Below are 22,438 nucleotides of genomic sequence, written 5' to 3' on the forward strand. Positions count from 1 at the left end.
ATGAAGTGTTCAGTACTCTGGTATTACTTATGTTTGGATTTTTTATCCCCCAGATGCAGGCATTACAGCCAAATAAGAATAAAATCATTGTGTTACCTCTAATTTATATATCAGATAACACTTAATTGAAATGGCTTGGTGAAGGATGAAATAAAATAGTCTGTTAGTGGGGAAGTACATACCATTAGAGTTAAAGTTGTGTCAGCATTTATGTTTCCCTTATCAATCCTGTTTTGCAGGGCATTGTAACAGTCGTAAAATTCATATGGGTTGAAAAGGTGTTTAAGGTCTCACAACTTGCCACAAACTGTGTGCTTAAATTTAAACACAACTGATCTACCGGCCTAGTCAGAGCTCTGTATTGCCCTGTGGAAAGACTCTGGTTCACATAACCACCCCTGGTCTAATAGGTCTGGATCCACAGGTCCTGCCATGAGTGCAGGGGACTGCACTAGATGACCTCGTGAGGTTCCTTCCAGTCCTATGATTTTATGAGCAGGAAAGGCCTGCTTGGGTGCCGAGTAAGTTACAATGCAGATCCTTTGTCCAACTGGAGTGCCATCACTATCAACTGTCTCCCACCTATGCAGTTCTGCTTACAGGGTCAGGGCCTTAGTGAGGAGTGGGGTAACTGGCTAGGACATGGAATCTTAAGGTTGTGGCTTAAAATTGAGAAGTGAAGAAATCTCAGAGCTGCACCAAAAAAAAGAGGAGATCATTGACGGGAGACAACCCTACTATTTATATAATGATTTGGGCTGCCATTAAGTTGTAGAAATAAAAAAAAAATAGAAAGGGGAGGAGGAGAAGTAGACACAAAAAAGCTCCAGAAAGGCTTTTATATTATTAAGATTCCCAAATTCAATTTTTTAAAAACACAGTTTTACAGGGAAATTGCTCCATAATGTGGATTAATGCCTTGGGCAATTTGAGGGGGAAAACCCCTAATAATGATAGAGTTAAATATGATTGCATATGCTCTGTAACATTCCTCAGAACAAGTTTCATAGGGATATTTAGTACAAACATAATGCTAAGGTGTAGGAGCCTTACTGACATTATGGAACATAACAGAGCCTCAGGTCAAAATCTACATTCTAGGCTAGAAGCTCATGGAATACATGTTTAGGCAACAAGTGAAATAGAGTAATGAAGGAAACCATCTCACACTGATGAATGAGAGGTGGGGATTACATTTTCATAAATTAGTCAAAACAGTTCAAAAATATTTTAAACTCTTTTGCAAAATCCAAAAAAGGTAGAAATTAGTTTTCACATGCAAATGTTCAAAGAAAAATTAATATGCTCTAATTAATATTTAGGTGTTTACATGAAGAACAGCTGCAACAGGAAAGACTGAGAAAGACACACCCAGTAGCCTGAGGGCTCTTCCAGGGTAAGAAGAGTGCGACTTGAAGTTGATGCCCCTGAAAACAGTCATACTAGCTAAAGTTTACAGGTATTGTGCAAGCTATCCCATAGACTTCTGTCAGTGCACCTCAGTCCTGACCCACAATACTCTTGCTGTTTAAGAATGAAGCATCCTGTAAGTAGACAATGGCAAATTATATGGCGTTTGTGACATGGACGAATATCCAATAGGAATTGATGTGAGCTAACCAAACTCATCAGAAATGATCTAAGAGTAAAGGGTCACCACTACAGCTGGTGGGGAATTTTTCAAGCTTTTTGTGAAAAAGTGCTATATTTGTCAAATCCAAAACTGTTAGTGAGACAAGGTCAGTTTGGACAAATTTCCCAACTTTAAAATATATCGAAAGGAGTTTCACAGTTGTCAAAATGTCTGGTTTCAATATTTTTCTAAATGAAAAGTTTGTGATGGGATTTTGGTTCAAAGTGACTTGTTTTTGAAATTTAATCTAATTTATACTAGGAAAAAAGTTAAACATTTAATTGAAATGAAACATTCAAAAAAAGTCACTTCAATTGGTCTGAACTGATTATTTTTGTTTGTTGGGTCACAAAAATTTGAGGTTTCAACTTTGTCCCAATTGGGTTTAGAAAATTTTTCAAAAATTCAATTTCTCATAGAGTGGGAAAAGTTTCCTCAATGAGCCCTAGTCTTCACCATGCAATAGCAAAGATCTAGGCAGTGTACACTATTTGCCTTGTTATATGTGCTGTAATATGTTGGCAAACATGCTACTGTAAGAAATTTGTCATTTTGATACAAAGAGGGGAGCAAATTCCTTTCAAAGAAAGAAAGTAAAGCCAGCTGTAAAGGCAACAGTGTTTCTATCAGCCTCACCTTGTGCTGGAAGGGAATTTCAAACCTGATAATGGAGCCAGCAGGACCATAGCACGTCACTTTGTTAGCTATAAAGGAAATGAAGATCGTGTTTATCCATAGTTTGGCATACACTTCGAGTTCCTGAATGAAACAAAAAAATAAAAAAGCATTTGGAACTGGGAGTGGATAACTAGTTCATTAAGCCAATATTTCAGCTGAGTTTTTCTGGTTGTTATCCAGAAGGAGCTACTAACCGTAGTCTAAATGAATGACTACTGTATCTAGTCCAACTCCATACAAAATTAAGGAGGAGTTTTTTAAAGCGCTATTAATTCAGTTCAATAAAGTGAGCTGTCTTGCTTGGGCTTTTATATTTCCAATCTACAAAATGATGTACCATAAGACCTGTATCTATTTGGAGTTCAGTATGTGATTTAGAAAGTTGACCATTTTTTAACCTGATTGAAGGCAGCACTCCTCACCGCCTCATTTTTAATGTCAGATTTCCAGTTGATTTTCAAAAACCAAGAGAGGCATATCCACAGAAGTAGCACATACCTGAAAAATTTTAAATTTGGTATCCTATTCTTTTAAGGATCACACTGACTTTAGGAATCCATTTTCTAGCTGTTGGAAGATACAGGAAGCTAGTGCACTAATGAGCTCATTTCTAATCAAATTTGCTTATTATTCTTTGTTGCCTCCTGAGTACATCACCAGCAGTTTATCAAGTTAAAAAAAATTGCTAAATAAGCAAGCAAGGAATAGATCAGTTCCTAGCTACCAGTATTGAACCCTCACCAAGGTTCTTTTGTGAATATGCTGCAAACATTCCCCTCTCCCCCGGCCTCCTGTACATGCTTTCCATGTTTCAAACCAGGTGTAAAGAAATTCAGAGCTATTCCTGCCCATCCAAATCCCAATCCTCATCCTGTTCTCCACAGGTGTGCAGAGCCTGAAATGCTTCCGCTGAATTGAGGCGGCCAAGCCACTGAGGACTCTGGCTTGATTTACAAATGTATATATGGGTAAGGGGTAAGGGGGATGGCTGAGGTAGTTGTGCATAGGCTACACAAATGGACAATGCACATACCTTCCAGCCCTACCTCAATGCTGAAGATGGATATGATTCAACAAAAAACCATAGGAGTTAACATACAGGATTAGACCAGTGACCCATCTAGTCCAGTGCTCTCCCTGATAATAACTATTACCAAATACTTCAGAGAAAGGGGCAAGAAATTTTTAGTGGAAATGCCTTGTCCAGAGAGTAAGTCACTTATCCTCTGAAATATAGACAGGAATGCTTAGCCACATCTGGGGAGTACCTTGAGATTTAGCTACAGGTGAATCTATCTCAACTCCCAAACCTTTTGACATTCAGCCATTTACTACTGTTCCTCTGCACCATCAAGAGCATGGGAGATGTACAATGAACTACTATTCGTTTCCACGTCACCACAACCAACAAGAGAGGTGAAGCAGAAACGTAGTTTTATTTGTTTATTTGATAACCTTGTACATCTTAGTAGCAGAAACATTAGAAATTGAAAACATTACACATAGCAGGGGAGTAATTTTTACCTCAAAGATGGCTAGCATGAAATGAAACCTACTTTTATTGCATATTCATCAAAAGAAAATATGCTGATGATTTGTCAAGTTATATGGTGGGAGAGGGAGGGCACTGTCAAAGGGACTGGAATCCGAAGAAGAGCTAGGCATAGCTCGAAAACTGGTCGCTTTCACTAACAGAAGTTGGCCCAAGAAAACAGATTTTACCTCAGCCACTGGTCTCCAAGTTTTTCTATTTTACATTGACAAATAATTTTCCAAAATATACATAAATTCATTAAATACTTTGGTCAACCCAAATCTGCATTTTTCAGTTAAATAGAGATGGATGAAATATTTTTGACCATAACATTATTTAACACCATGTTTTTAAGACCTGATCAGAATAGAATTATCCACACATTAAAATACAGGAAGTTAATGTATAAGTGTATCTTTATCAATCTCAATCCATTACTGCGAAGCATGAAACGGGACACATTATATGATAATTTGAGGATCAGTTCATATTCCTTCTCTGTCCTCTGTCAAACACACAAACACCCTAGAATCCTATTTTAAGTGAGATCTTGGGTATGATAGCTTTTAATGCTATTTACTGTCCCTTTCAGCAGCTCAGAGCAGCTTTAGATGAAATGGTGATAAAAATGCCTGTAGCCAGTCTCAACTAGAGCTCTCAGCAGTGGAGCTATGCTGGTACTAGACCAATGGTGGGGGAATGTTTAAAATTCTCAGTGAAGACTAATCTCCATTAGTTCAGTTGTGATCAAAGTCAAGCTCATCAACTTTACTAGAAAAATCTATTTACCAATGTAAATTACATTTGGTGCTCAGGAAGTGTATTAGATTTGGTAATATTTTTCTTTCCCCATCTTTTAAAAGAGGGTGCTTTGTGTTGGTGCACATAAACTGTATTTAGAGGGCCATTCCTCTAACATTTCTTTTAGATAGTAAAATCCCCAGGGTGTGAGCTGTCATTTACTATGTTTATACAGTGGCTAGCAAAATGGGGCCCTGACCTAGTTGGGATAACAAGTATCTAGTTTCAGCACTTTCAAACCCTGCTGGAAGTAGGAAGTGTAGATGTGCACAATTATGAACTAAAATGTAGTTGTGGAATAGAGTGGGGTGGGGAGCGAAGAAAGCCCTATTTTTTCAGCACTCAGAAAGTTTGAGTTTAGGGAAAGTTCTTGATGAATCCTTAATCAAGCTGATTCATCCCTTCTTTACCTACATGAGGTTTCATTGGTTGCTACTACATATAAATTCATGGTTGATCAGCTCAGAGAAATTCAGTGAGAGAATCCTGGTCTAGCCACTTATACAGAGAGAGAGAGATGAAGAATGTGAAAATACTCCACAAACCTTCACTCAAGATAATGTTCCAGTTTTCATGAACTTTTTTGTTCAGGTCCAGTTGTTTGCAATATAGTCTGAAGAGAGGTCCTTATTTATGAGGGGAAGAACTCTCAGTCACCAGTGATTGGAATCCTGTGCAAAGTGGCTTTTTCAATCCCTGCTCATGAATACGTCTTTGTTAGACCAAATGAGAGCTGCCTACATAACATCTGCCCATAATGCATGAAACTCCCCTTTTGATCTCAACATCCATTTTGGATGGCTAAAAGACATCTGTGCTTTGAGAGGACATTTCCATGAATTATTATGGCTAGTTTTTGTTCTTTTTCTAACACAGGAAGAGAATTTTTAACAAAAGGTTTCCCTTTGATTTCCATGTAGGGTACAATGTTTAATACTTTTTGGTATAGAAATAGAGATTCTAACTTATTAGGGATTTTTTTTTATTATGAGTTTTGTATATGGGAGGCAATGAAGTATGATAAAACATCCAAAACTGTAGAGAAAGCAATAATTTATTGTATCCTCTAGGACTCAGCTTGTTCTAAAATCTTTTCCATGTAAAAGGGCTTTTAAAAAAAAAAAGGATTAAATTCAATGCTGTAATTGTTATTCATTTGAATATCAAACAAATTTCATTCTTTGACTTCCCTTAATGCTAGTGTCCAGAGAAAACAAAATCAATTTTACTTTTTTCATTCATGCATCTAAAATAACCTAAGCTTACTGCAGTTTAAAGGATTTGGATTATTGGACTGCCTGACAAAGCATATTTTGTACATAGCGATTTAAAGGAGGTCACCTCCGTTTACTAGAGGTTTAGGACTCAATAGTCCACTAATCCATCTGAATACTTCAGGTGAAGCGAATCAGTTTAGAAATTAAGAAAGATGCATTTAGTACCTTACTTGATTTCATTCTTTTGTCTGTAATTTAGAAGGATTTTAAAGTATAGCCACAATGAACTGTAAACCCTAGAGATTTGAACTCTGACCAATGGGCTCCTCAGAATTGTTCTGTGAGCCAGGCTATAATTATCTCCCTCATGAGCAAAAAAGATGATCTGAATATATATGAAATGGAGGAGATGGTAGATAGGGATGCCTGTGTTGCAAGCAATACTTCTCCCTCTTCCTAGGGATATGCTGGAAGGTTGGTGGCTGATAGTGCTGAATGTAATAAAAGTCGGTGTGCTGAATTTGCCCTTTTCTTCCAGCCCTTTCTTAAGAAGCTTTAGAGCAAATGAGTGTACCTTGTGCTCACCTAGCAAGGTCTTAGTAGAGCTCCTTCCTGGTATTCACCTACAATGCTGGAACAGCGTAGTTGCTGAAAGGGACAGTAAATTAAATGCATCACTGTCACACTCAGAATCAGACCCCTAATAGGATTTTAGAGTGAGTTTTAAGGGACTGACTAGCCAACAAAACAAAAGGGAACATGATCTGCCCCCCCCTCCAATAACGTTCCAGCTGTCCCTTTTTAAGCATCTCAGTGACTGAAAAAATTCTATTTTACCAACTGAGAATGGTGGTAGTGCTCGTTGTACAAAAACAGAAACAAATGCTAAATATTTAGAATTGCAAGATTTTGGCTGCATCTGTACAATAACAAAGGCCAATTTCAATGTATCCTGAAACCAGAACCATGGGGCAAGCACTAACTGCTCCCTCACACTGGTATTTGCAGAGGTTTAGAAACAAAGTTCTGATTGTCTCTTAAGTTTAAGGACTGTTTGTAACTGAAGAATGTCAGTGTCACAAGGCAGAGTTTCTCCCCAGCTTCCAAGCATACATTGCCCCACCCAGTCTCCTTCAAAGAAGTTTAAATCCAAACATAAGCAAAATGAACATTTTTCAGCTCATCCAGCCCTTATTCAGCCAGCTTTGCTCTCCACTAGCTCTGGAGTTATTCTGGAACAGCAGAGCCACAGCAATCTTCCTGGGAACCTGGCACCTTGCTCCACAGAAGTTAACTTCAGTCCTCTGTGGGTCCTTTGCCCATATACAGCTTGCTCCCAATCAATGCTTCTCTACCTGCTGTCTGACCGACCTTTATAACGCTAGGTATAATGCTCCCCTTCCCCCCCATAATTGACTAATTGGGATCACCAGCTCTGACACAAGGGTGCTGGGTCTGGTTTACTCGCAGGGACCAGATATCCTATGACAGTCAAACACTAAAAGAGGACAGAGGGAAAATAAATTCAGTGATGTTCATGAAACATAATTTACAACCAATATGAATGGAAAATTCCATGTATTACTTACAGGGGCACTGACAATTTGTTCTGACTTTAATTAAATACAGTCTAGCATACCAGGAATGTCCAGTTCCACATTTGAACAGTATAATCTACACATTTTAGCTACCCTGGTGCTTGAAGGAACATTCCATTTAAGGCCTGGTCTACACTAGGACTTTAATTCGAATTTATCAGCGTTAATTCGAACTAACCGCTCAACCGTCCACACCAGGAAGCCATTTAATTCGAACTAGAGGGCTCTTTAGTTCGAATTTGGTACTCCACCCCGGCAGGTGGAGTAACGCTAAATTCGCACTTGCTAGCTCGAATTAGGCTTGGTGTGGATGCTAATCGAACTTAGCAGCTCCGGGAGCTATCCCACAGTGCACCACTCTGTTGACGCTCTGGACAGCAGTCCGAGCTTGGATTCTCTGGCCAGCCACACAGGAAATGACCCGCGAAAATTTGAATTCATTTTCCTGTCTGGGCGGTTTGAATCTGACGTTCTGGTTGCACATCGGGGCGAGCTCCGCAGCACCTGCAACGATGCAGAGCTCTCCAGCAGAGGAGTCCGGGCAATCCCAGACTAGAAAGAGGTCCCCAGCATGGACTGACCGGGAAGTCCAGGATCTGATCGCTGTGTGGGGCGAGGAGTCTGTGCTCTCGGAGCTGCGCTCCAACAAGCGGAACGCGAAGACCTTCGAGAAGGTCTCTAAAGCCATGAAAGACAAAGGATACAGCCGGGATGCGATGCAGTGCCGCGTGAAAGTGAAGGACCTAAGACAAGGGTATCAAAAAGTCAGAGCGGCAAACGGACGCTCCGGAGCCCAGCCCCAGACATGCCGCTTCTACGAGGCACTGCATGCCATTCTAGGTGGGTCTGCCACCAGTGCCCCACCAGTGACGGTGGACTCCGAGGACGGAATAGTGTACCGGGACAGTTCCCCCTCCCTGTTCGCCGATGGGGAAGATGAGGAAGGGTCTTTAGAGGACGGCGCAGGCGACATGGAACCCACTCCCGCTTTCCCTGACAGCCAGGATCTCTTCATCACCCTCACAGAGATCCCCTACCAACCCTCCCCGCCCGTTAACCAGGACTCGGAATCAGGGGAAGGATCAGGCGGTAAGTGCAACACACGTATAAACATTTATTTTTTATAACATTGTTATAGAAAAAATAGAAACAGTATTTACAAAATTCTAAATATTAAACTATAATATATATTAAATTATATGAAGAGAAGGTCCACACAAATGGACTTTAAGAAATTCTAAATATTTACAAATTAAAACATTCTAAATATTAAACTATAATATATATTAAACTATATAAAGAGAAGGTCCACACAAATGGGGATAGAAAAATAGTCCTCTAGCGACATTTCTACGAAGGTGTCATTCAGTTCCTCGCAAAGCCTCCGCATGAGGTTCGTCGGAAGAGGTCGCTTGTTGGGCGCTCCGTGGAAGCAGACTCTTCCACGCCAGGACATCCGAATATAGAGTGGAACCATCGCCTCTACTAGCATTGCTGCATATGGTCCTGGTCTGTGCAGTGCGTCCCGTAACATGCGGTCTTTCTGGGCACGAGTGACCCGCCTCAGGGTGATCTCGGTCTGCAAATACTGCATCTAAGTAGGGCAATTAGTGTAGTGTTACTATTGTTAATGGTTTACAATTAGGTTGCATAACAATGACCCTCGCCTAACAGCCACGTGCGAGAGTCCACAGAGAACAAGCATGCATTGATCGTTCCCGTGCGCTGGCGGGAGGGGCTGCTAAAGGCTTATCCTTTCTGCTTTGCACATTGCCTTTAGCAGGAGAGCACAGCTAACCAGTAACTGATAAGCAGTATGTACTGTAAGGCTTACCAGGACTTTGTGCAAGAGGGATGCAGCTATCTTTCCTCGCTTGTGCGCTCTCCAGTGCAATGGCGCCGCCAATGAGAGCGTATTCCGAAATCTCGGACTAGTTCTGAGATCTCCTGAGACTTGGTTCCCTCTTTGGTCTTGTTAACTGAAACTGACTAGACTGTGTTTACTGTTGGCAAACATGTATGTGTTCAAGGAAATCACCTACTTTTTCACATCACACAGCTTCGGCTCCTTCCCGGACTGCCCCGCCATCCCCCTCGCAGAGGCTGGCTCGGATTAGACGCCGAAAGAAAAAGACAAGGGACGACATGTTCCAGGAACTGATGGCCAGCTCCAGAGCGGAGGCGGCAGAGCAGAGACAGTCGAGGGAGAGCCTGTGTCAGCAGCATCGCACACACCTGGAACGGGAGGATAGGTGGCGGCAGGAAGACCAGCAGGCGACTCAAACGCTGCTTGGTCTAATGAGGGAGCAAACGGAGACGCTCCGGCGCCTTGTAGATGTTCTGCAAGACCGCAGTCAGGAGGAGAGAGCCCCCCTGCAGTGCATCTGCAACCGCCCTCCAACGCCAAGAAGTCCTGTCCCCCCCTCACCCAAAGTGACAAGACGGAGGGGCGGTAGGGGCCGTGAGAACTGTCCCTGCACCGCAGCACACCGATAATGTTAGAGACAACTGTCGCGCTGTAAATTTGTACAAGCTCTTTCTTTACAGCATCAACCAGTCCCAACTCCAAGTTCAAACCCCCCACTGTGTATTACATTATTAAAAGCGGTTTGGTGTTACTGACTGTTTCCGTCACGTTTCTGGTGTCAGAAGACTTTCTGTTGTTCTGTGGGGGGGGGGGGGGAATTGTAATGTCACTGCATAGCCCACAGTGCCATGCTACAGACTTGGCTGCAGGGTCAACTGCAGGGCACACACAGACTGCAGTCACTAGGCACCAGGGACAGTCTGTGTGGTGTATGCTGCCCCGGGTCTTTCCTTGATGTGTATGCTTGTGCAGGGTCCTGGTGCCTGACATCCCCGAATGTAAAGGCAGGCTTCCCTTCACATGCATTTGGACCGTAGTCACGATCCTCCCCGGTGCCACGAGCCCCAAAAAGAGACCTCATCCAGGGGCAGATACTCACCCTTCCCCCACACCCCTCCCCCTTCCAACGCCCAAACCCACAGCCGTCATGGTAACCCCTATCCAAGGACAGCACCCCTCGCCCCTTCCTGCAAACCCACCCATCAGTGCACACCTTAACCAGCACAGAATGCTTCCATGTTTCAACGAATAAACAGAAATGCAAAGTCAACGAAAGATTTATTATTAATTACTAAAACATGTCCTTAGTTTTAAAACGTCCTTGGGAAGTGGGGAAAACTTGGTTTATGATCAGGCTCTCTTAAAATCAAGTGGACAGTCACAGGTTACCCTGCTCTGCGAGGAAACTCGCTTTCAAAGCCTCCCTGATGCATATCGCTTCCCGCTGGGATATTCTCTCAGCACGGGTGTCTGGCTGATCGTAAACAGCAGCCAGGCGATTTGCCTCAACCTCCCAAGCGGCCAAAAAGGTCTCGCCCTTGCTCTCACAGAGATTGTGGAGCACACAGCAAGCAGCAATAACTACGGGGATATTCTTTTCGCTGATGTCCGAGCGAGTCAGTAAGGTCCGCCATCTCCCCTTGAGACGTCCGAAAGCACACTCCACCACCATTCTGCACTTGCTCAGCCGGTAGTTGAAGAGTTCCTTTTCAGTGTCCAAGGCGCCTGTATAGGGCTTCATGAGCCAGGGCATTAGCGGGTAGGCCGGGTCCCCGAGGATCACTGTAGGCATCTGCACATCCCCAACCGTTATTTTGTGGTCCGGGAAGAAAGTGCCTGCCTGGAGGCGTATAAACAGACCAGAGTTCCTGAACACACGCGCATCATGAACCTTGCCCGCCCACCCGACGTTGATGTTGGTAAAACGTCCCCTATGGTCCACCACAGCTTGCAGCACCATTGAAAAGTAGCCCTTTCGGTTAATGTACTCGCTGGCCTGGTGGGCTGGTGCCAGGATAGGGATGTGAGTCCCATCTATAGCCCCACCGCAGTTTGGGAATCCCATCGCGGCGAAGCCATCTATGATGGCCTGGACATTTCCGACAGTCACTACCTTTGAGAGCAGTTGCTCAACGATTGCGTGGGCTACTTGAATGACAGCAATCCCCACGGTAGATTTGCCCACGCCAAAGTGGTTCGCTACTGACCGGTAGCTGTCTGGCGTGGCAAGTTTCCAGAGGGCTATGGCCACTCGCTTCTGCACAGTCAGGGCTGCTCGCATCCTTGTGTCCTGGCGCTTCAGGGCAGGGGACAGCAAGTCACACAGTTCAAGGAAAGTGCCCTTACGCATCCTGAAGTTTCGCAGCCACTCTGTGTCATCCCAGACCTGCAGCACTATGCGGTCCCACCAGTCTGTGCTTGTTTCCCGGGCCCAGAATCGCCGTTCCACACCATGAACTTGACCCATTGCCACCATGATCTCCACTGCCCGGCGTACCCTGCTTTGTGAGAGGTCTGCGCCACTCTCCTCACCGTGCTGCCGGAGCCTCCTCGCCCGGTTTCTCAGCATCTGACTGTGGAAGAGGTGGACGATAATGTGCGAGGAGTTGACAACGGCCATAAGTGCAGCGATGATCGCAGCGGGCTCCATGCTCGCAGTGCTGTGGCGTCCACGCTGTAACCGACCAGAGAAGGGCGCGAACAGATTTCCCGCCGGCGCTTTCAAGGAAGACAGGGAGGGCGGGATTGACGGTTCAATGACGACACATTTTTCCCCCCAGCATGCATTGGGGGGAAATCCCACAATTCAAATGGGCAGCGGGGAGTGCGGGAACTGTGGGATAGGTTCCCACAGTGCACCGCTTCCAAAGTCGAAGCTGGCCCCGTGAATGTGGACTAAGAAGTTCGAATTTGTGTATTTAGTATGGATACACAAATTCGACTTATTAAGGTCGAATCCACAAATTCGACTTAAGTAGATTCGAAATAGTCCTGTAGTGTAGACAAGCCCTAAGAGTGCAGCATGCATGCCCTTTCATCAGTGAGAGGGTTAATTGTAGGTACAGACTGTAGCCATTAATCATCAAGATCCCCCAATCCAAGAACATGTCTAAGTAAACTTTTGCAGAGGGACTTGAAAAAACAAATGCATGATATGCCCAGATGGGTAGTCACTGATGCCACCTTTATTTCTTTAGCCTTCTGGATAATATACAAGAAGTCATATACTACAGATAATTGGCAATGATCATTAATTGTTGATGTGTTCTGAAAAGCAGATTCCACAGCACAACACAAGTTGTGAATGGTGAACAAATTCCTAGAAAACCTGTAACAGTTTTAAAGGCACTTATTCCAAAAATGTTATGTACAACACCTTTTTAAACACAAACATATTAGTATCTGAGCATCTTACAAAAAAATGGAATGCCCCTACAAAAGGGGCACTCTCCTCTCTCCTTCCCATGCAGCTTATAGAAGGGTCAAATTCCAAGTGGTTCCACTCACCACCTTTTAGTGAATCAGCTTTGAGATTGCACATGACATCTTACAGTCTCCATTAGTGGTCTGTCATAGATGTTAAAAATAATGTTGACAGAATTAAGCATTGTGGTATGTCAGGTTAAAGCCCCTAAGAATAGGTCAAAGATGTGTCCAGCTGTCATGTTCCTCCATAGGATACATGGGAGAATCTGACAGTCACCATAGAATTTAGCAGAAAGTGTAGTATGCCTGGGTATAAAAGTCCCCCACACACTATACATTCAATTTAGGAATTCCCTTGCTCAGCTAGCTCTGGCAGCCCTTGACAAACTGATGTAATCTGTATACCACCAAGAGTTCTGCACTGGCTCTCACGGGGGAGTCTCATGGTAAGTGTATGCACTTGATTTTTTTCCCCCTTGAGAATGGGCTTCTATTATATACGAGGTCAGATTCAAAATATGCCAGTTTTCTTCCACTGCCTCCTCTAGGCTCACGAAGCACTGAGTAAACAGCCAGAAATATCTGTGCAAGTACAAGTCTAGCTAGTCATTCAGCCAGTTTTCAATAACATAGGCAAAAGCAAGAATTTCACCAAGCATCAGGTCATGAATGATGAGAAATTTGGTGATCTCACATTTTGCATTCCCCACACAAGTAGCAGAAGACAGTAGTGCCACATTGCTAGCATATAGTAGAAGTTGAAACCTTTGTCTCAAAAATAAAACCCCACAGAATACACCCCTTTCTGAATCTATGTCCTTCCACAAAAATCCAGACTCTTGCACTTGCACAAACATTTTGCTGAAGTAGACCAATGTTCTTTCTGTTTGTGGAATTTTTCAGGGTACTTTCCCAGTGGGTCATATGGTTTAAACAAACATGGTATTGGTTGCAGTCCCCAACCTATGAGTACATGAATGAGCAAAACACAGTTTCTTCCTTACAGATGTAAATAAGTTGTTCTCTGCAAACTTGAGTTAGTCTCTGCTAAAATTAGATCAGAACTAAAAATGAAGAAAGGCAAGAATGTAAATCGGAATTATGTGACTTGTGAATTATGAGAAGTTCTGATATTTTGTGAAGCACTGGAGCTAGAAAAAAATACTTCCAAGTGTTTTTCCACTTTCCTTGAAATATAATAATTTACAATATATCTTACCTTAAAAAAGTCAGTCTTAGACCAGGCAAAATACAGAGCATTTACCAGATGCTTCTAGAATCCCAAACATCCTGGACCAGTCTGTCCAGGAGTGTGAGAACATATTGAAACACACTCATCAGTTCACTTCTTGTGAAACACTGAATTTTAAAATTGAGATATCATGACATTGACATTTAGGCTGCTCATCTACAGTACATGTTTCCAATGTTTTTAAATTAAATAAAAGGAAAATGGAACATCCCGCCTTACACCAAGAGATTGAATTAGACAGTTGCCTGTCAATTTCCCTAATGGCAAAGCGAAAGTGCAATTATCTTTCTGGTCCACATTTTAGAACTATAATTTGTAGCAAAAATGTTTGATGTACTGAAGACCCTCTTATTGTAAAATATACTTTGATTACAGTGAAGCATAGCAATACATACACACACACGTCCAATCCTACAAACCCTAACCATCCATCAGTCTGAGCTATAGCATGATAATTCCCTTTAAATTAAATAACTCTCCCATTCCCCCATTTCTTGTAGCCAGCAGGTGGAAGAAAATAGGTCAGTGGCTTGGGTTGGCTGAACTGATCCAGATAAAAGAGGAACTGACCTGGACCTTTGCTAAAAATACAAAGTCAACTTTTTCAGCAGTTCTGTAAAAGTTTAATTAATTTTGTTTTTATTTTCAGATACTGCTACCATCTAGAAATGCAAGCATTTTCCCTTAAAATATAAAATATAATATAATGCTTACATTAGTTCTTAATGCTGGCTTGATAGCACATAAATTAAAGGGAAAGGAAAGCAGAGGAAGAGCCATCAAAACACAGGGCACAAGGAAAGAACTTCCTTGTCACCTGCCTCCTGGAGTCATCTAAGTTTCAACAAATGCTGTCTGTTTGAGGCTATGGCTACACTTGCACTTCAAAGCGCTGCCGCGGCAGCGCTTTGAAGCGCTAAGTGTAGTCAAAGCGCCAGCGCTGGGAGAGAGCTCTCCCAGCGCTGTCCGTACTCCACCTCCCTGTGGGGAATAACGTACAGCGCTGGGAGCCACGCTCCCAGCACTGGGGCTTTGACCACACTGGCGCTTTGCAGCGCCACAATTTGCAGCGCTGGAGAGGGTGTGTTTTCACACCCTGCTGCAGCGCTGCAAATTTGCAAGTGTAGCCAAGGCCTAAGGGTATGGCTACACTTACAAATCTGCAGCGCTGGTAGTTGCAGCGCTGGTCATCCAGCTGTGCAGGGCCAGCGCTGGTGTGTGGCCACACTCACAGCTACCAGCGCTGGTGTGTGGCCACATTTGCAGTATTTGCAGCGCTGTTGGGAGTGATGCATTATGGGCAGCTATCCCAGCATTCAAGTGGCAGCAACGGTGCTTTTCAAAAGAGGGGGGTGGGGTGGGGTGTAGTGTGACAGGGAGCGGGGGGGAGAGAGAGAGAGTGGATTTTTGGAGGCAACACTGTGTGTTAGCTTCCTGACTTGAAAAATCAGAACATGTTCCCGATCCCTTACCCTTAACTCTTAACTGCAAACAGCCTGCAGCCAACACGACTCCCTTTCTCCCCTCTGCCCCCGCTGTTTCTGTCAAGCAAACACTCACTCCCTGCCTGCCTCATTATCTCATTTGATTGTTCACAGATTGATCACAGCAAACAGGAGCTGTGTTTGTAGATAAACAGCTCCGGGATCAACGGAGCTACGGAGGTAATTTATAAAAGCATTCTGGGATACATCCTTATACCCTGGAGGCCAATCACAGCGCTGGTGTGTGGCCACACTTGATGACCAGCGCTGGAATCCTTATTCCCCATGCTGAGTGAGGTGTACGGCCAGCGCTGCAGCCAGGGAGTTGCAGCGCTGGAAGTGCCCTGCAGGTGTGGCCACTTACTAATTGCAGCGCTGGTGGAGGCTTTCCAGCGCTGCAACTCGCCAGTGTAGCCATACCCTAAGAATCATGGGAAAGGGCAAGTAGGGATGGCATGGTCATGGCACAAGTAAAGGGTAACAGCAGAAGAAGCCAGAACACAGGCTGCCATTAGAGCATTAGTATCAGAGATATGGCAAAGGAACAGAAGAGGCCAAAGCAAATGCTGTAATCATGGTAGAAGCAGCAGAGTAGGTAATGACAGCTACCGCACTCACAGCATAGCTAATGGTTCAGTCCTGCTAGGAAAACAACACATATAGGAGCCACACAGAGCATCAGTCGAGGCACAGGCAGATACTACCATCACAGCAAGAACAGGAACAGCAATAGAGACAGAGGGAAATGCATCAGTCATGCCAAAAGTATCAGCTGTGGCATAAGCTCTAGTACATATCCTTTCCCCCTACTAACTATAGCTAGTGGAACCATAAGAGAACTTTCCTGCTTTTTGATCAATCATTCCAATAATCCACCTGTCAGCCAGTCTCCAGTATCATCTTTTGTGCTGATTTTTCAGCTACAGCAAATAAATCACCTACTCAGTTTACTTATGGAATGATCACTGATCAACTGCACAGAGTCTGAAGTCAATCTGAGCCGCTCTGCCTTAACACCTACAAGTATTAGCTATTTTAGGTCAAAGTGCCTAGCCTAGACTTGATAAGGACCTGAATTTGTAAGCCAATGGGCAAGGCCAGAAATTACAGAAGGGGCTCCTACTGCAACTCTGGAAAGAAATTGAAAAAGCTGTTTGTTCATGGCTTACTGCTGCTGAAGACATTAGTGCAGAACAAAGCGTCTGAAGAAAACTTATTTTCACCTTGGGCATTGCTAATTAGTCTCGTATTCCAAGTAGTTATCTCTATCTCAGCAGTGATAATAATACTTACCTTAAGTTACATATAACTTTAATTACTCACAGTAATTCAACAAGAGCATATTTGCAACAAGAGCACATATGTAAAAGAAACCAAAAGGACCAAGGCTGACATATAGCATTACAGAGGGCAGACAATAATATGCCCAATCTCTACTAACAGTTATATGCTGAATCAGCATGAATACTTAAGAAAAAGGTGGCACTGTAGTAAGCAAATCAAGCCCCAAACAAAAAACAAAAACCCTCATCAAGAGCCTGATCCAAAGCCCATTGAAGTCAATGGGAGTCTGTCAAGTGACTTCAATGACTTTGGATCAGGCACAGAGGTGGAAAGCTCTTATAAACTTTGTATTGCACATTGGAAAAATGTGACTTCACCTCCTATGGACTTGAGATACAAGGACAGTCCATATTTTACTGTAATAGGAAAGCTTTCACACCAAGTACTTACAAAAGAGAAGTGCCAAAAATAGGATATCTTCCATTGTTGTTTGCAGTGTGGTTGTGGCCTTGTTGGTCCCAGGATATTAGAAAGACATGGGTGATACATTATCTTTTATTGGACCAACTCCTGTTGGAGAAAGAAACAAGCTTTCGAGCTATACAGAGTTCTTCAGGTACTCAGAGTTTCACAGCTAAGTACAAGATGGAACACATTGGACGACCTAAATTCCCTTGCAGATTTCCACCATAACTTCACCAGCCACTCTGCAGACAACTATACACAAAAGAAACCCATAGATTACCACACCTACTTTCACAGATCCAGTAACCACCCCAAATACACTAAAAAAACCCTATCATCTACAGCCTGGCCCTCAGGTACCACAGTATGCTCCAAGGAGAAAGTCTGGGATACACACCTTAACACACTTAAAACTGGCTTCACCAAACAAGGACACTCCAGAGAAATAGATCAGATCACATGATGGAACAGGATACTCAGATACCCTGAGAGAATCTGCTTCAATAAAAAAAAAATAATAACCCTCTGACCACACACCTCTAGTTGTTACCTATCACTCCACAGTGGAACCCACGTGGGATACAATTAAACTATTTCAACCCATACTAGATGGTGAACCACATCCTCAAAATTATCCTTCTCAAACACCCTCTTTTGGCCTTCAAACCACCCCTCAGTCTCATCAAGCTAATCATCAGAAGCCAACTCCCCACAGATCAGGACCCACCAACACATAGTAGCATCAGATGCAAAGCTTGTAGACCTATCTCCCTGCTCTGATGATCAATACCTCTCAACACACCTTTCAAGATCCATGGAGCCTATACATGCCTATCACAACATCCATTGAACTAAATGCCCCAACAACAACAACGTGAGTGAAACCAATCAGTCTGATCTCAAACGAATGCACAAAGAAAAATGGTAAGACAAAAACACCATATCACCTGTGTGTGAACACTTTTCACAAAACAATCACTATATCTGACCTCTCAATTCTTGTCCTCAAAGAAAACCTGCACAAACACCTTCAAAGACATGCCTGGGAGCTTAAGTTCATAACTTGCCTAAAACCAAAAACTTAGTCCAAATAAAGACACTGGACTTTTAGCTTATTACAACGTGTAACCCACTACCTCCCTTTTTTGTCCTATGATTGTATGGGTGTTAATGGGCCACTTCACCTTGAATGGCCCCTTAGAATATATGTTAGCTACTTATTTACCTTTTATTTACCTATAGTAGTATGAGTACCTTTCCCAGACTTGAAAAATTCTTCATAGCTCAAAAGCTTGTCTCTTTCATCAGCAGAAGTTGATCAAGTAAAATATATTTCACCCACCTTCCCCCTCTAAAAACAGGATAGATATTTAGAAATTTTGTCACCCTTTTTAGAGTACTAAAAGGGGGAGGTCTCCTAGCCAGCAAACCTGAATCTTTAGCCTGGTTCACTGACTATTAACCTGAACAAGTAATTTTATTGTAACTTTGCCTTAAATAAAAAGAAAAAAACAAAACTATAACCACGTAATATTACTACAAATATACAGGTGCTCCAATAGACCAACCCATTTATCATCCAAATGGGAAACATTTTGAAGCTATTCATAAGAAAATTACAACTACAATTGGGACTCCATATTTGACTTTCTGGCTAAAAGGATAACTGTATTAAATATAAACGTTAATGTTTAAGCTCTAAGAATTTCTGAAATGCCCTCTCTCTCCTTGAGTTCATTAAGCCTTTACAGAAACTTTAAAAGCTCATTAGTTTATTTCAGGTTGGGTTTCCCACTGCTGAATTTCAAACAGCAAGAAATGAAATTTAATGATTTTACAGGACATGACCTCTGTTTCACCTACAGTATCTTGAAATGGTAACATACTTCATTATGACCTGAACTTCATCTTCTGTTTATTCCCCAAAACCAAACCTTCAAAATCTAAATTACCCATATTTACTTTCCATCTTTAAATAGCTAATTTTTTTTCCTTTTTCTTGTTCAGATATAACATGTAGACATAACCTTGCAAGTTTTCACTTTTTTTTTAGATCATACTATTAAAGACAATAAAAACATGCCAGATATTAACTTTGTCCAGGAAACAAGAGTATTTTACTCCATGGGGGTTCAATTAAGAGTTATTCTGAAACCAATCTATTTGATAAGCAATAGGACATACCCTTTGTTTGATGACCCTACTCATTATTGGAAACTCTAAATTTATGCTACCATTATCATAATGTATCATACTCAGATTAGACAAGAGTGAAGAAAATTGGCTCTCTTCATGTACCTCCACAAATTATGGCTTTCAGAAACTTGAACATCTCCCTGATTGATCAAAAGATACTACTAGGTTGTTCATCAGTGTTAGAAATACAACAGGCCAATCCTTTCCCCAAAACTCACTGCTTTAGGTATTTTGTAATAGAATTGCCTTCTGCAGGTTTTAATGCTTCCCAGTTGTTTGATGTTGTCCTTTGACAGGTAGTTTTATTTTATTTTGAAGGCATTTAAAAGTATCAAAATATATTCAATCCAAGCTGAAATTTGACTAAAGAATCATCAGTATTGCGGTATTCTGATGATCCAATAGTCTAATGAAAAAGCAGTAGTCAACATATAGCAATTTCTCCTTTTACATAGAAACAATGTCAAAGAATCAAGTTGGCTTGGGAGCTAGGCAGTCTGACATAGTGGTCAGACCAGAAGTCAGGCTAGGTCTAATGCCAAGAGGTCAGAGTCCAAGACAAGCCAGAGGTCAAACCAAGAATGAGTCATCAGGAGGCAGGGAAGGCCAGGTTACCAGTAAATTAGGGTCAGGCCCTGGGTTACAGACAGCAACCAAATAGCAAGGTCAAGAACAAACTAAGGTCAGAAGCCAGATTCTATGGTTCCCTAGGGGTTCATGTTGGTCTGTACACCTTAGAAGAGTTAAAAACTTGACAAACATTGAAAAACATAAGCTTGGGGCTGTGAAACAACCATACATTTCCCAGGGGATTTCCCATTTCCCAGGGCAGATAAGTGAATGGATGTGAGGCTCATTAAGGACCTCCCCCTCCATCCCCACTGCTGTCTTTGAGCTCTGCACTCTCTCCCGCCAACTTAGATGACAGATAACTGCATAAAAGAAAACAAGGAAAATGTACAACGGGTGGAATGCAGTGACTTGACTCATTGAAGAAGTCAGTGTCCTATATAGATCAAAACCAAGAAATACAAGTAACTTAGATTGCACAAAAAAATTGTTCTATGGCAGGGGTTGGCAACCGTAGTGTGCCATTAAAAATCCTGCCCAGCCTGGCCCAGTGCACTCTTCTCCGCCTTCTGCTCCTCCCCTCCGTGGGGACAGAAGCTTGGTCCTGCCAACCCCCCTGCCTCTTCCCATAGTGTGCTGGGTTCCTGCCCCTCCTCCACCTCTCCATCCCTCCCTGCCGGAGGGTCAGCTGATGGCCCTTGTGTGGAAGTGGGTCGGGAAGGAGCAGAGTCAGCATGCTCGCTGCTCCTGGCGGAGGCAGAGAAGAAGTGGTGGCAGGGCCTTGGGAAAGGAGGGGGGGGGGCGAATAGGGGCATATCCTCTCCAGCCCCCTGCCCTGACCCCTCCCCCCCCCCACACCCCTCTGCCCTGACTCCCCACTCGTGCATCCTCCAGGCCCCTGCCCTGAGCCCTGCGCACCCCCCAGGCCCCTGCCCTGAGCCCTGCACATCCCCCAGGCCCGTGCCCTGAGCCCTTGAGTTAAATGCTAGTGTTGACTGGTCTTCTAGTGGTTGATACAAGGCCTGTTGGAGACAATGGAAAGACTTCCATTGATTTCAATGAGCTTTGGACCAGACACTGGAAGTATGCACAAAAATTTAAAAAGGAATTCTGATTATTATGTGTAGCCTCATTACACTCATATGTCAGATATTGGCATATGTTCTGTGTGTTTATATTCTGATCTTATCTGATTAATTAGGGCCATTTTTTTTAAGTACATACAAAAGTGCATCCTTGGTTTTCCATGTACCTTCACTTTAGTTTGCAAACACCATACAAGATCCCAACCCAGAAAAGCACTTAAGCACTTATGTTGTCCCATTGGAGTTAATAGGGCTATTCATATGCATAAAATTAAGCCCAGTTCCACCCCCCCCCAAAGGACCTTATCCTAAACTCATTGAAATGACTGGGAGTCTATGTATCTCCATGTGCTCTGGCCGAGTCTCAGAGCTACTAATTAACCATCAGTGTACAGTTGCCTAATTTGTCCATGCAATCATAAGGTCACATTTGCTTTTGCATATATTTAACATGGGTCTGGACTGCTGCCACTAATTTTTGTTAGTCAAAGGAAGCCATTGCTCTCATAAAATATGCATTAATTAATGGACAAAAGCATGTTTATTTAAACTTCATTTTAACTTTTTGCTATCTACAAGACCAAGGAATTCAAATGTTATGAAGCCATTTAGGCACCATTAACCTTTTAATAATCAAATAACAGTTTCAGTTGTGGCAGGTTCATTTTTGCTTTCCATCATTCAGTACTTGATGACCCAACTTCCTCCCCGCATCCCCCATCATGATAACCAAACCATTTAAATCTAGATTTCAAAAATCTCTGAAATTCATGTTTTTTAAAATTGTCTGAATTCAAATACAAAATATCAAGTATGTAATCAATGAACTCCAATAAAAAAAATCTGTACTTTATTTCCACTACACAAGATCTTGACTATTAGATCTCCTACATGAGATCTTGAACAGAATCAGAGTACTCTAATCTACACCATAGCAGTTGACAAAACTAGAGCTTCAGACCACTTAGCGCCATAATTTTTCTGAAAAAGAAAAAGAAAAAAAAACTGTTGCACTCATTACTATTAGTAGTTATTTATTTACTTGTACACAACTCACAATGCTTTACAAGTGCATGAGAAGCCAAGGTCTCTGCCACGAAAAGCTTGGAGCATAATGTTAAAATGAAAATACTGAGGATTATGAACAGGAAGCTTTGGAAGCCTAAAAAAGAAATGAGTGTTGTACAGAGAGTTGATGGAGACGAGTGAAGGGAAGATGGAGAGTGCACTAGACTTAGCGATTATGTAAATAAAGGTACAGTCAAGCATGAGAGAAGGAATAGTAAGGAGAAAGAATTAGCTAACTATAGGATATAAAAGGAGAGATTGTATAAGAAGAAATAAATGC

At 42.6% G+C, this 22,438-nt stretch overlaps 1 long non-coding RNA gene across 1 annotated transcript in view; it reads right to left on the reverse strand.

Annotated features, from left to right (window-relative positions):
* LOC123373166 overlaps positions 1-2,394 on the reverse strand; it is a 95,388-nt gene extending 92,994 nt beyond the window's left edge. Inside the window, exon 1 of the long non-coding RNA XR_006580593.1 lies at positions 2,270-2,394. This is a non-coding gene — a long non-coding RNA (uncharacterized LOC123373166). The remainder of the gene's footprint in view (positions 1-2,269) is intronic.
* Positions 2,395-22,438: the final 20,044 nt, after the last annotated feature.

The sequence above is a fragment of the Mauremys mutica genome, chromosome 6 (genome assembly GCF_020497125.1).
Source record: "Mauremys mutica isolate MM-2020 ecotype Southern chromosome 6, ASM2049712v1, whole genome shotgun sequence".
Lineage (NCBI taxonomy): Eukaryota > Metazoa > Chordata > Testudines > Geoemydidae > Mauremys > Mauremys mutica.